This window comes from Hippopotamus amphibius, chromosome 15 (genome assembly GCF_030028045.1).
Source record: "Hippopotamus amphibius kiboko isolate mHipAmp2 chromosome 15, mHipAmp2.hap2, whole genome shotgun sequence".
Taxonomy (NCBI): Eukaryota; Metazoa; Chordata; class Mammalia; order Artiodactyla; family Hippopotamidae; genus Hippopotamus; species Hippopotamus amphibius.
In genome coordinates this window covers 54,536,457-54,552,634 of record NC_080200.1, presented here as the reverse complement: position 1 = coordinate 54,552,634, position 16,178 = coordinate 54,536,457, and the positions used below count along the sequence as shown (strand labels likewise).

Genomic DNA, 16,178 nt, shown 5'->3' with positions numbered 1-16,178 from the left:
AATTACTGTGGTGGTATCTGAATATCACTTTTACTCTTTTATTCCCTTTAAATACTAAGAATCCTTGCTGTAACACATTTCTAAGTATAGGCTCTCCTGCCTCATCACCATGTTTAGTCAAGAAGTCAAGGGACTTGGGTGTTGGACCCAGGGCTGAGGTGGCCCCTGCCTCCCGCCTACCTCAGTGGATCATGCCAGGGTGGTGGCAGGGTGTGGGGTGGTGTTTCCAGTCCAGCTACAATGCAGAGATGGCCACAGCAGCACTGGGACATTACCTCTCCCATCCGCTTAGCAGCCCCCGAGAAGGCTGACTACTACTTACACAGAGACTAGTTGAAATTCTGAAGTCCCTTGAGGTTTTTGAAGATGAAGAGGAATTGCAGCACAGGATTTTAATTTTGGGAAAATTAAATAACCTGGTAAAAGAGAATATGAGAAATTGGTGAAAGAAAGAATCTTCCACAATCTGTAATTGAAAATGTTGCTGAAAAAAATTTATATTTAGATCTTACAGATTAAGAGTACATATAAAAAGTGCTTATATGGATGTGTTCTGTGTTGCACCAAGACATGTCGATCCAAGTGACTTTTTCACCTCATCCTATGATGCGTTGAAATTACAAAAAGTGGATTTAAGAGCTGTTGAAGAGTCATTTGTACCAGTTATCAAACTGTGTTTTGATGGGATAGAGATTGCTATTTTGTTTGTAAGATTAGCCCTGTAGACTATTCAGAAGACTTGGACTTTAGAGATGACAGCCTGCTTAAAAATTTAGATATAAGATGCAAGGTAACCAGTGAAATTTTACATTTAGTGCCAAACATCAACAACTTCAGGTTAACCCTGAGAGCTATCAAACTGTGGGACAAACACCACAACACCTATTCAAATATATTAGGTTTCTTCTGTGGTGTTTCCTGGGCTATGCTAGCAGCAAGAACTTGCCAGCTTTCTCCAAATACAATAGCATCAACTCTTATATGTCATTTTTTCTTGGCATTTTCTAAATGGTATGTATTTAAATTATATTAAAATAAAATTGACTGAGAGAAAAAAAGTCAAGTGACCTAACTTGTCAGCCTTCTAGCCCATAACCCACATACGTTCCATCTAGAATGTAGAATGCAGACTACCACCATCAATGATTTGGGTGATGTATTAATACAAAGAGCAGAAACACATTGACATTAGAAGAGACACGTCATAGAGGGAAAGCACTGGTGAGTTTGTTGGCTGAGTCCCTTGGGAGACAGAAGAGGAAGAAAAAAAAATCAGGAAAATAGTGTAACTGAGAAGAATAAGAAGTAACAGGAGCCAAGAGAGCAACCAAGGTAAGTGGGACAGAAACACCTGAATTCTCTCCTCTGAGTGTTATTATCATATATTAAAGTAAACATTTTTGAACACATGCCTTTCATTTGACAATTATCATGTGATTCCAATCACTTTTGGTTCTGTTTCTTCTCTCTTTCCTTCCTAGTATTACCAGTGTTAGATTTCCTAACCATTGACTGTTATAAAACTCACTTCTTCTCACATTGTGCATTAGAAGACTCTCAACTGCTTTTCCTGTCTTATTTTCTTTCTCAAGAGTGGTAATGTAGGCTTAGAAATAGCCTAACTTTTTACCAAATTTGGTGCAGTTTTGTGTGTCAGTGCCCTCCAAGACCCCTGACTGTGGAGGACTAAGAATTTCCTTGCATCACCTGGGTGAACATGAGTGGCTTTCCTCACAATCCGCACCCTCTTGTCACTCCATCATCTGAAGGACCTGCACACAGCTCAGGCGTATCAGGAGGGAGATGAGCACCTGGCAGGGATGGTCACCCCCCACTGTACTGTGGTTTCAAGGAGAAAAGTTTCCATTTTCTACTCTAATCCAGATCAGAGTAGGTTCCAGCTGGAAGATTTAATACTTGAGATGCCTGAAAATAGGATCCTGGCTTTTTCTGTGAGAGTGCAGAGGTTTAAAGAAAGAGAAGGTGGTTATGAGAAAGAAAAGGTAAAATACAGCAGTGAGGATGGGTGGAACCCCTGTGATTTTTGATACTGTGAGACTCTGGCCTTATGAGGACTGTAGGAAATGCTGCCACCACAGACATCAGTATGATTTAGATGAGTGTGTGCAGGAGGGTCTAAATGGGATGTCGTCCACAGATGACTTTAGGGAGAAAGTACAAGAACAAAGACACCAAAGTGCAGGGATACAAGAAGACTATAAAGAGTCTGAGGACTCAGAAAAACTTTTCTCACATTAGGCTGACATGAAACCTTCCTGTTTCTAATGGTAATGTGATTCCATGATCACTACACATTATTGCTGCAAAAGAGATCTTGGGTTAAACATAGAGGTTTTTATACCCCATATATTACCATAGCCTGAAAAGTTATATCAGATATTTGCAATAGGATGTCTGAATGAAATTTAACTTACTTCCACTGTTGCAGAGGAATTGGATTGACTAGAAAATTTTACAAATTTCCAGGATGATTTTTATAAGTTGTTTGTTGTTCTTATTACAATATTTTGAATCTATTCCTGTTAGCATATATTTTTGCCACTATAATCAAGTCCTAAACAACTGACTTAAGTATATCTAGTGTTCATTCAAAATCTCAAATACCTGGATGATAGTGTGTTGCAAATAAAAAGTTATTAGTAAAACAGTGTTTTTTTTTCCTTTCTAGAATTTATGAAATTTTTACAAGCATTACCCAATTTTCATTCATTGAAAGAATTATCCATACCTTAATTTTAAATAATGCTTCATCTATTTATGAAAAAATTTCTAATTGGATAGCATGCATTCCTATACTCTCATTGAGATACATTTGATTCAAACTGTGTGCACCAATTTTTATCATATAATTACTGTAACCTGAACTCCTTCTTAAAACATGTTAAATTCGTATGTCAAAGTAAACAGACCCATTGTTAAATAAAGTATATGAAAAAATATGTATGTTTTATGTTATCTTTCTAGATAGAAATAACTACATTAGAATAACAAATTCTTACTCTGATATTGGATTATACAAAAAAACTCCATTAAAAACAAAGAGAAAATGATCCCTTCCCCTTACAGCCACTGGGAAGAGTTTTATCATGAGGCCTGATTACATGCTCAACCCTGAATTCATCACAGAGGTGGATATGGGGTAATGGCATTGACATCTTGAAGGAGTGTTTACTAGAAGAATGTCCTACTGAATGAAGATCCCTAATAAATAGATGATGACATTATACCTGTAGGGATATGAGAGGCAAAGTTTTGGGCAACCAAACAAATGGTGGTGGTGTTTAGTCAAGTGACTTAATTTTTTCATCTCCAAGCCAATAATCGATCTACACACAGTTCGCCGAGAATGTAGATTGTCAACCACCACTCTTAATGACTGAAATAGTGATTACCTTAAAGAATAAATACTATATTACAAATTAGGAAAAGAAACATTTCACGGAGACAAAGCATTGCTGCCTCCGATAAGCACGGCAAATGCATATTTGTCTTGAGACTCTTTTCTTTAATAACAGGGCAGAATTCAAATAGAATGCAGAGGTGGAACCAGATAGAAATGGCAGGGAAGTACCCAGAGCAAGACTGGAATAGAATTAATTGTTCCAGAGAAACTAAGATTAAGAACTCCACGACTATATGAATCTAAATGAGTATATAGATACATAATTTATGATAGGATAACAGCTCAATTTTAACTGTAGATAGGATAATTTAAATAGGACAGTAAAAGAGTTATAATTCCTCAGCCATTTAAAGTGCTTTCTGAATCACCAGGCAGCACTGCACTTTGTATTTCCTCGAGGACAGAAAATATACCTGATAGAGGATCTTTAAGTCACAAAGCAGTTGGCGAAGTTAATATTCTGGCTTCAGAAAGCGAGTCCAGAGAGAGTCTATCAAATTGGATGAGTAGATGGGCCCGCCCACTTAGTAATTCATTTGTACCACCCAATTCAATGATTTTTTTCCTTTCACCACCCAATTCAATGATTTTTTCTCTCTCTAGTAGATAGATGGAAATATATAGTTGAGGCCAAAAGACCTTCTTTTTTTAAACTTTTTTATTAAATTGAAGTATAGTTGATTTCCAATGTTGTGTTAATTTCTGATGAACAGCAAAGTGATTAAGTTATACATATGTGTGTGTATATATATTATTTTATATTCCTTTTTATATTATTTTCCATTATGGTTTATCTCAGGATATTGAATACAGTTCCCTGTGCTCTACAGTAGGACCTTGTTGTTTATCCATTCCATATGTAATAGTTTGCAATTACTACCCCCAAACGCCCAGTTCATCCGTTTCTCCCACCCCCCAACCCCACCACCCCTCAGCAGCCACAAGTCTGTCTTCTCTGTATGTGAGTCTGCTTCTGTTTCAGAGATAGGTTCATGTGTGTTATACTTTATTCCACCTATAAGTGATACCATATGCGATTTGTCTTCCTCTTTCTGACTTACTTCACTTAGCATGGTAATCTCTAGTTGCATCCATGTTGCTGCACATGGCAATATTTCATTCTTTTTTATGGCTGAGTAGAAATACCTTCTTTTTAATATCAAAAATATACTGTACATAAAGTAGATAATGCACATTAAATGATACATTTCTATGGGTCTTAGTTTTAAGACTACTTTTCTTTTGCTCTATTTGACCTTACATCTCATAGTCACAACATAGCCATGACTGGCAAATGGTCCTTCTTTATTGCTATAATCATTGAGGCTATACCATATGCTTTCTAAAGGATGAACTTGAAAAAAGTAAAACTAATCATTTAAATTAGTTTCAGGGATAGTGTTCTTGGCACAGAAGAGACTTTATGAATCTTTTGCAGCTATTTCAACTCACAATGTACCAGCTTCTGTAGATTTAACTCTCAACCTATCCTATATTTTCTTGACCTTGAACGCTTATTAACATTTTATGATTCTAGTATAGTACTTATTTCATAATGGCCATACTCTTTTATGATCTATTACAATAATAGATTACACAATTATTTTATAGGATAATATATTCAAATCCTCTGAATTTTTAAAAAGCCTTTGAGCAAAATGTGAATAGGTCTAACAAGGTAAAAGAAATGACCGAGTTGCATTCGCTTAAACTGTGACTTGTCGCTACAAAAGGAAAACCTGACTCAGCAAAATCCATCACTAAGATCAAAGACTCCCCCCCCCAGCTTGGAAATGTCTACCCTCTATCTTCAGGCTGATAAGAGGAATTAGTGTCTCTGTTTCTATAAATACAGAAATATTCCTTATCTCTATTGTAATAATTAACACACAGATATAACACACATATTACATTTTCTTTGGTTTTAAATGTAAAATTCCTTTCAAAATAAGTCCCAAAGCCTGGTAACTATATTTAGCCATTTTATATTATGTACCACTTCTAACATTGAATTTCAGTAATCTCTTTGAAATAAGCATAAATCTTAGAAGTCAGATAAGATTCTTTTTGGCTTCATGGTTGGGTTTCAGGAGAGTGAAATGGAATAGGTTCGAAGCCCTCTCTGGAGAAAACGGAGCAACACAGCTGTTAATCATGTTTGCAGCAAGCAGAAATGCAAAGCCTCTAAAATAATCAGGAGACTTACATCTAAATGAGCATAAAGATGAAATAGATAGAGGTGCATAAAACATTCCAGGGACTTTTTACTATTATGTTCATTAAAGTTCCAGCTTAATGCATGCTTTATTGCCCAGAAATTCATTTCATTTGCATTTTAACTGGATTTTAGTCAAGTTAATCCTTTTTCTTCCCTTGCTAAGAAACTATTCAGCAACTACAGCAAAATACTGAAAGAAGTGAAATAAATTGAAATAGTCCACGTACACTAAAACTTAAATTTGTCATAGTTTACTAAAGAAAAAGGATGTCTATACCAAGTTCACTAGATCACATTATTTTAACACCAAAAAGTGTCTGTGTATTATCAAGTAAGCTCTATTAGATATCAAAAACTTCTATTCATTTATGCTAGAGATTTAATATCATGGGAGATTCAGTAAAAATCAACATTTTATTTTCACAGGAGTAAAAATGATACAGTAATCACCCATTTAGAAGCATGCAATTAATTTTCACAAGATACTCCAATATGTAATACCATGCATCACTTACACAGTTGTGTAAATAAAGAGCAGCTTCAGTTGCATTTTGAAAGTGTAAGCATTCAGTTCAATAATATACTGGCCTAACAAAGAAAGCTTTTTTCTTTTTAATGAAAAAAGTAAGTTCATTTCCTAAATCCTAGTGATGGTAAGGTTCGCATAGAAACACTAGAGTTTTGTCTATGTGACAGTGTATTAAAAACACAAACTGCTGATAATCCCTTAGCAAACTGGGCTCCCTTTAGGCAAACAGACATCTTAGCAAATCTCAAAGAAAAAGAAAACTGAGACTAAGGAAAGCCAAAAATATGGGGACAAAAGAAGTCTTCAGACAAAAGAAACTATCATTATTTATTTTGAAATATTTAACATGCATAAGATAAAATATAGTATTTTGAGCTTAACCATCCCATATCTATTGAGAACCATCTCTAAATTTTCTTTTAATACAATTTTATTTTAAAGTGTGTGCTCTCTCTCAAGAAAACCTGAACACTTATTTCTCCCTCACTAACATTTGAGAGATAAATTGCCCTGATTGCTCTAGTGTACTCACCTTACCTTAAGCCATGTTTTCAATTTTGAGACGACTTGTGATGTTTGTTGATAGTAGATGATCTTCTTGTAAGATTCCTGAAAGATTCCTGCCATAAACTATTACTTTTTAAAAAGTGCTTTGAGTTGTCGATTATTTGAAGTATTCATCAATAAACGTTGGGGAAAAGCCCTACATTTGTTTCAGGTATATCATTGTCCTTAAGAAAACTGAGCAAAATGACTTGGGATAATTAACAGAAATTAAACAGAAAGCCATGTTTTTTTTAACCCATCTTCACTCCCACTGATTAATGCTAGACACAATACAGGGAATTTAAAACAAAGCCCATCCACTAAGAGTTAGATGATCTTTAGGATCCAGTTAACTTCTAGCACGTTCTTGCTCAAAGGTGAGACACAGTTCTTATTCTAGTTCTAGCTCTATTTCTACCGCGAAGCTTACTTAAACAGCTATGTACCAAAATGAAAGTATCTACAATTTAACTTATGAAAGCATAATCTTCCAGAGATTAATAATAAAATTTATTTTTGAAAACTTCATTTACCTTTGCTGTTGTCTTTATGATACAGGAGTGAGTTCCATGTAAAACTTGCATAGTCATGTTAGTAAAGGTATATTATCAAGGTAATTATTATAAAATTCTTATTGAAAACACCCTGAAACTACAGTACTCTAGGGATGTACTCTAGTGATCAAGTTGATTACATTTTTAAATATTTTATCTATACAGTCAGTCCTCTGTATGCAAGAGTTCCATGTCTACAGATTCAACCAACTGTGAATCAAAAATATTGGAAAAAAATTCCAGGAAGTTTCAAAAAGAAAAATTTGAATTTGCTGCACACTGATGGCTATTTACATAGCATTGACATTGTATTTACAACTATTTATGCAGCATTTACGTTGCATTAGGTATTCAAAGTAATCTAGAGATGATTTAAAGTATACTGGAGGATGTGTATATGTTACATGCAAATACTATGCCATTTTATATAAAAAACTTGAGCACCTATGGATTTTGGTATTTTGGGGGGTGGGGGCATGGGTCCTGAAAAAAAATACCCTGTGGATACCAAGGAACAACTGTATTTGTCTATTTGTCTTCTATTCATCTATCTATTTATAGGATTAACAATTTATGAGATTTGCATACACATTTCACTATCAAATTTTGCTTGACTGTAATTCTATTGCCTCAAAACTTTCTACAAAATAAAAATATGTTTGCTAATATTATTCTCATATAGCTTTTTAAAATAAGAAATTGAGGTAAATTTTATAAGCTAAGCATACTTATTAGATTATAGACAGAGAGAGAGAGAAAGAGAGAGACAGAGAATAAAGGTGCACAGAATGACTCAGGGATTGAAAAGAAAATATAGACAATTCATGCCAACATTTGAAAACCTAGATGTAATACACACATATTTATAAAAGTTAACCTTCAAAAGCGTATGAAAGAGGAAATGGAAAATATGAATGTGATAGGCTTATTACAGAGAAATTGCATTAGTAATCAAAATACTCACACACATATAGACACAGCTTAGATGATCTCATTACTAAATTTTATCAATTATTTAAGGTACAGGAAATTCCACAATTTTATAAATCATTCTAGATAGATGAAAGGAGAAATCATGAAGTTATTTTATAAAGACAGCCTACATCTTTATGTCAGAAACTGAAAAGACAACTCAAAATAGGAAAAGTACAGTATAATAACACTCAAGAGAAAATATGAAAATAAACCCTTAAAATATTAGCAAACCAGCAAAGTAATCTACGTATAGTACATTATGACCCAGTTTGATTAAAATGTCCACATAGTTGGTTTAACAACAAAAATCTACTGATATAATTGATATAACTTGTGGAAAAAGGTATAAAAATTTGTTTCAGTTTTTTGCCTTTGGGAAACTTATTTAAATATTTTGATTCTTAAAATACTTATGTTTATCAATGATGGGTGATGACTTAGAGGGTTGGGATTAGAGGGTTAGGATGGGAGGGTGGGAGGGAGTCGCCGGAGGAAGGACATACAGGAATATATGTATAAATACAGCTGATTCACTTTGGTGTACCGAAAAAAACTGGCACAACAGTATAAAGCAATTATATTCTAATAAAGAGCTTAAAAAAACTCAACATGTTTAAAAAAGCTGGTATAAAGAAATATCATAGAAACAAAACAAAAAATTAAGTTAAAAAATGTGATGGTATCACACTGTGTAAGAAAATATGTGCATAAAATCCTCAATAATTTTTAGAATTTCATAATATTTAATAATCATTGCTACACTTATGTTTCAGTGAACATAACATATGCTATGTAAAATGAACCTCCAAAATTGTAAAATCTTTCTGTAAAATCTGAGATCTGCGTGAGAAGTTAACGTTTCTTTACATCCTAAAATCTATCATTGGAAAAAAAATCACCCTGTAATCATTATCAGTCAAAATACAATTCAAATAATTGTTTTGAAAATGATATTACTAAAATTAATCATTAATATTAGCATATCAGAAAGAACACTTGAATAAGCTTCTAAAATTCATGCATAAATCTCAGTTTTTCAAGGAAAAGAGCTTACCCAAATTTGAAATCAATAAAGATATTTCCAAAGTATATAGCAACGCATGACCTTCATTGCTGTTTAGATTGTGTTGGAGGGAGGCAATTAAGTTTACTAATACTAATCTTATGCTCCCGGTTTTAAGCAGTTTTGAAAAACCACAATGGAATACTATTCAGTCATCTAAAAGAATGAAATTTTGTCACTTGCCGCAACATGAGGATATTAAGCTAAGGAAAAAAGGAAAAACAGGGAAAGACAAATACCTTATAATTTCACTTACATGTGGTATCTAAAATACAAAACAAAGGAGCAAATGTAACCAAACAGAAATAGACTCACAGATACAGAGAACAAACTGGTGATTACAAGAGGGGAGATGGGTGGGGGGGATTGATGAAATAGGTGAAAGGGATTAAGAGGTACACATTTCCTTAAAAAATAAATGTCATGGAGAGCTAATCTCCAGCATTGGGAATATAGCCAATAATATTGTAATAACTTTGTATGGTGACAAATGGTAGCAGCTTATTGTGGCAACCATTTGGTAATGTATTGCTTATATAAATGTTTAGTTACTATGTTGAACACGACTAACCAACAAAATATTGTAAGTAAATTATACTTTAATAAAAACTTAAACTTGACTAGAAAATGTGTATGTATATCTTTACAGAGTCCATAGTTAATGTCTGAAGCTGAGAACTGCAGGATTGATGATTTTCAGCAGTCTTAGTTTTGGTAGCAGGAGGTGAGGAGAGGAAATATACTCCAGAGAGAAATGACCATTGCCTCAGGCAGGCTTTAAATCTCATTCATCACTGCTTCTTCATTATATGCCTAACTCTGACCCATCTCTGTGCAATACATTGATGAGAAATACAGTGTAGAAATGTGGGTTCTGTAGAAATGAAGCAAAAGATGCCTTGGCATCTAGACAGTATTTAGTACAATCATATGTATAATCTAAAGATTTTCTGATATAAATAAGTTAATTTCTCTAAACTTAGTGACTAAGAATTCAATGTATATTTCAATCAGGGAGTAACCCAGTCCCTAGCAGGATTGACTCAAAATGTTTTATAATAAAAAATAAACAGGTGAAATATGATTGCAAAAATAATGATAAATTAGACAGAATCTGTATCATATTACCAACAAGGCCTCATATAGAAAACCATCTCATACTCTTGCCCAGTAGTGTTGCAGGTGTTTCTAGTCCTCAATGCTTTGTGCACTTGGGTGCCCTACATTTCTCAATCCCCTTGTAGTTAATGGGACACTTGCCCAGTACTCACCAACGGGGTGTAAGCAAAAGCCACCTGTCTCATTTTTATGAGGAGGTATTTGAGACGAGGTGTAAGCTCTATATGTTTTCTCTTAGGCCTTGGTGGGGTCCAAGAGTCTGTATTTTGAGATGGTGAAACAACACAGTGGAAGCCACTGAATTCCTGAGGCACCACATGGAAGATCACTACCCAAAAAGTTAGGGAACTCAGACTGTATTTGATATGAGCAAGCAATATGCCTCGGATGAATTCAGCCACTGATACCTGTTTTTGCAATAAAACCTGGTCTATCCTGACTAATCAAATGGGTCAATTCCACAAGATTTATTTGAGTCTTACAATTTGTTTTGCACACTCGTGGGCCCTCAATTTGTTGAGCTTTAATACATAGCAAGAAGTATTAATGCTGTTACCGAAAGTATATTCTGCAAAGCACAGCCATCGCAAAGGCCACTCTTTATGAAGGACAATGTTTATGATGGAACATCCAGAACAAATTATGGTCATGACACGAAATTGTTTTCAGGTCTGTGGCCATTTCGGTACTGACTGAGAGATAATATATTCCACAACCTTGAACAGAATATCCTTCTCTATCTTATATTTACTAGGATGGTTTCTGATCATTAATCATGGAAGATTTCTGCAATAGCAGCAGGCTAATATGATGACTTCAGTGATCCACAATACACAAATGCCATGGAATGGTCAATAGATAAACTATCTAAAGGAGATGTCCATTACAGCTTTTGCGTCTATCAATCTCCTCTATGTTATTTGCTCAGCTCTTGAAATCTCATCATCCATTTCTTGTGGCACATCTGCCATCATAGGCAGAAGCACGTGTATTCCTAGTAACCCTTGCTTAGTCTCTTAAGCACAGGGTTCCTGATTTTTAGCCATTAGTGTAAAAACACACAAATCTGACTTGACAGTAACATATATGCCTCTGGCAAGGCTATATTCTCTCTGAAAAATCAATAAGTTTGATATAGAATTTTAAAAGTGACTAAAGGGTGGAAATATTTGGTGGTGAGAGCACTTCTAAATTTCTTGTGTAATATAGGTAGAGCTTCTACAGAAGCAGAGCCATCACTGGACAAATGTGCTTCTTTTTTGCAGGAAAGCCAAGAAGAACTTGGACCAGAATATTACCATGAGGGTTTTATATTTTTGAAGACTGTGTGTGCATGCACACACGAGAGAGAAAGAGAGCAAAAGAGATTTTCAGAAAAATGTTTCTCATCATCTTTTTGCCCTTGGCTGTAAGAAAAACAAAAATAACGAGAGAGAGAGAGGATCATGATGAGCCCTGTACCTTGGTGAACTCTGTGGCCCCTTAACTAGAGTTTTGAGATGAAGCGTCAGTTTTCACCTAAACAAACTATTGAATGTTCCTTGCACAACTTGCATGGAAATACTGTCCCCAATTCAAAACAGAAATGGACATGATTGGAATAAATTTCATGTTTGCTCATTTTCCCCACAGGAAGGAGAAGAAAAAGATGACAGTGTCATAATTCTGTGGCCTTGCTGGACCACAATAGCATGGCTCAATGGACATGGGAAGGTTATTGGGAAGCCCCAGATGTGGGACTAATAGCACTAATTAATTTTTAGGCAAGTCTTAATCCTAGAAGCCTAATGATCACAAGACAAAACAATCATGTCATCATGTCAGGACAGGACAGACAGGTAATCTAAATTGAGGACTCTTGGAATCATGAAAGTGGTAGGATGTTATTCTTCTGTTTTGGCTAAACCATCCAACTTCTGGCTAGAGGAATGGGAGAGATAATCTAGTTTAGAGTGCCTAGCCTGGCAAGGGTGGGTCAGGTTGCCAAGAAGAATTGAATTAAGGAGATAGATTCAATTTCCTCATAAATTGAGCTAGGAAATCAAACAACATTTTGATAAGAAAACAGATATAGAGTGTTAACGAGGTCAGATAAATTCATATATCTTTGTAATCATGAAATTAAATTCAGACATTCCAGAATTGTAGGCAAAATTTTAAAAATAATCCTCAGGATTGATTCAAGATTAGTGTTGGGTAGGTGAGTCTTGACTGTATGGTGAAAAGATCTTAATACTTGAAAGAACCAATCAATGAAGCAATCAATCCAAGGCTTTTCAAAATCTAGGTCATAGAAACTGTTGGGTGAAATGGAGATCCTATTTAGGTAAAGCAAATCCCCAAATGTGCAGTAGTGTGAAATTTTCTAACTAAAAGATACTAGAGAAGCAGTTTTTTTTTTTTTTTTTAATAGCAAAATGAAGTAACTTCAAAACTATGCCAGGAAGCTAAAGAGATGTACGCATAAAGCTAGGTTTATGTCAAGACTTAATTTTACTTGTATTCATTATTTAATTATTACATATATTTTTAATTTATATCATGCCTTATACTAAAATAGATTTTAAAGTGACTTGCAAAGACACATCATATAAAATTAAATGGAATATCATAAATCTAGTGCAGGAAAAGATGAGTAAACAAGAGTTTAGGACAGTTCAAGCTAAAAAGGTGTTTTATAGATGATAGATAGATGATAGATACATAGATGATAGATACATAGATGATAGGTAGATAGATAGATATAGATAGATAGATGGTTCCAGGCACCTCAGGAGATGAATATCTTATATCATAGCTCTAGGCTTTCTGGCAAATATCTCAGAAATTTTTATAATTCATACACTTCACCATATTCATAAGATAAAAGTAAAATGATTTGCCCTATAGCATTATACTTAAACTAAGGCTCAAACGGAATTTCTCACGAGTCTTCAAGTAGATGTGAATAATATAAGAAACAATATGTTCGACAGACATGATAAGAAATGGGTTGATGGACTTTAAATACAAAGTGCCTGTATTCTATAGAGGACTAACATTAATCATGAAAGTGATAGTATTTAAACAGAATTGGTATGATCCAAACAAGCAGAGTGAGTGTAATGCTGTCTTGCTTTCCATTTTTTCTGAAGGATGTGACATTTATCCTTAGGGAGAATTAATGGGGGAAAGATGACCTATTTTCCTATCACACTTTTTTGAGCCCCCAATAACGGGTTTTCTGTGACGGGAACCTTTACTGCCAGATAAAATATAGGTAACTTGAAATGTTCAATGTACAATGTAAAATTTAATGCCCAAACTACCTGGTGTTGTCTTACATTCTAGAATAATAAAAAGTATTTGGAGGCTCATTCAAGTTTGGGGGGTTTGAAGATTTTACATGCTTGGGATCCTGTTTACACAAACATTAAAAAAAAAAATCTCATTTTTCTAAGTTAAAAAATTGTGATCATGTGAACGCATTGCTGGAGCCCCACACAGGACACTGGAAGAGGGTGATAAGAGTAAGGGTGAAGCTCAGATTCATTAGCTCTAGACCGGCCCCCATTACATTAAAAGATCTTTTGACATTTTTATCTTCAGAAACACTTTCCACTGCCTTCATTGTGATGAAGTTGTAGGGAATCAGAGGATAAGGAAATGGTTGAAGAGGTCATTTAGTTATTTTAATATTGGTGTCAAAAGTTGCAGACATTAGGTAAAAACTAAAAAAAAAAAAAAAAAAAAAAGAAAGGAAAAACCTGGATAAACTATGGGCTGTAGTGAATAATAATATATCAATACTAATTTATTAACGGTAAGAAAATTACCAAACTAAGGTAAAGTGTTAATAACAGAGGAAACTGTTTTCAGGAATTGGTAAAAATAAAAATATAAACTCAGTTTTTCTGTAAATCAACAACTGTTCTAAAAAATATAGCCTATTTTTAAATTTATTTATTTATTTATTTTTGGCTGCATTGCATCTTTGTTGCACACAGGCTTTCTCTAGTTGCGGTGAGAGTGAGATACTCTTCTTTGTGGTGCATGGGCTTCTCATTTTGGTGGCTTCTCTTGCTGCAGAGCACATGCTCTAGGCACACAGCCTTCAGCAGTTGTTGCACATGGGCTCAATAGTTGTGGTTCATGGGCTCTACAGCACAGGCTCAGTAGTTGGGGAGCAGTGGATCAGTTTCTCTGCAGCATGTGGGATCTTCCCAACCATGGATCAAACCCGTGTCCTCTGCATTGGCAGGCGGATTCACTGCACCACTAGGGAAGTCCCTAAAGAATATAGTCTATTAATAAAAAAAATTAAACTCATACTCAATAATAAAAAGATAAGTAAAATTAAAATTAAAAATGTGGAAGTATTTGAATAGATGTTTCTCTACAGATGTACAAAAGGTTAATAAGCATGTACCCCACATTAGTTAAGGTGATGCAGATTAAAATCACAGTGATATACCTGAACTTCATGTTCACCAGAATGTCTATAACAAATGAGGTCATGTGATAGTGACTTTTACCTGTCTACATGACTGGGTCAGGGATGCCCAGATATTCCATTGAATGTTATTTCTGTGAAGATGTTTCTGGATGAGATTTGCATTTGAATCAATGGACTTATTAAAGAAGAGCACACTCCCAAATGTGAGCTGTCATAATCCAATCCACTGAGGTCATGAATGAGTCAAAAGGCAGGGGAAGTTGGAATTTGCCTCTTTTCTCCTGCCTCACTGTTGAGCTGGGACATCATGTCTCATCTCCTCCTGCCTTTGAACCAGGATTTACATCATGAGCTCTTCTGGTTCTCAGGTCTTAGAAACTGAACTGAATTATACCACAAGCTTTCCTGGGACTCCAGCTTCCATGGGATTTTTCAGCACTCATAATTGCGGGAGCCAATTCCTCTTAATAAATCTCCCTTGGTATTACTTCCCTTGGTTCTGTTTCTCTAGAGAACCCTAAGACAGACTGTAACACATGTCAACATGTGTGTAGAGAAATTAGAATTCACATTTATTGCAGGTGGAAAAGTATTATATATTGATGCAGCTACTTTGGAAAACTGTTCAGCAGTTTAAAAATAGAGTTGACCTATAATCTATCAAGTCTAATCCTAAACTTCTACCCAAGAAACAAGAGAACATATGACTACACAAAAACATGTATAAAAATGTTCACAGCAACATTATTCCTAATAGCCAAAAAAAGTGGAAATGACTCAAATGTTCATTTACTGATAATTGATAAATACAGTAATATGTACCTATACACTGGAATATTATTTGACAATAGAAAGAATGCAGTATTGGTACATGCTACAGTAAGGATGCTACGGGGAAGAATCTAGTCACAAAAGATGATATTGTGTGATTCTTTCTTTATATTAAACATCCAAAATAAGAAAATCTGAGACTTCCCTGGTGGCGCAGTGGTTAAGAATCCGCCTGCCAATGCAGGGGACAAGGGTTCGAGCCCTGGTCTGGAAAGATCCCACAGAACCCATGCGTCACAACTACTGAAGCCCGAGCACCTAGAGCCCATGCTTTGCAACAAGAGAAGCCACCACAATGAGAAGCCCACACACAGCCCCAGCTTGTCGCAACTAGAGAAAGCTTGTGTGCAGCAACAAAGACCCAATGCAGCCAAAGGTAAATAAACTAATTAATTAATTTAAGAAAAAGACAATCTATCAGGAAAGAAATTAGTAGTTGCCTTTGATTGATGAAGGCTAAAGCATGTGATAGGGAAGTATTGCT

General features: G+C 35.0%; 1 pseudogene; it reads left to right on the top strand.

Moving 5' to 3' along the window:
* The first annotated feature begins 240 nt into the window (after positions 1-240).
* LOC130836440 (poly(A) polymerase alpha-like) lies at positions 241-1,033 on the top strand (annotated as a pseudogene).
* Positions 1,034-16,178: the final 15,145 nt, after the last annotated feature.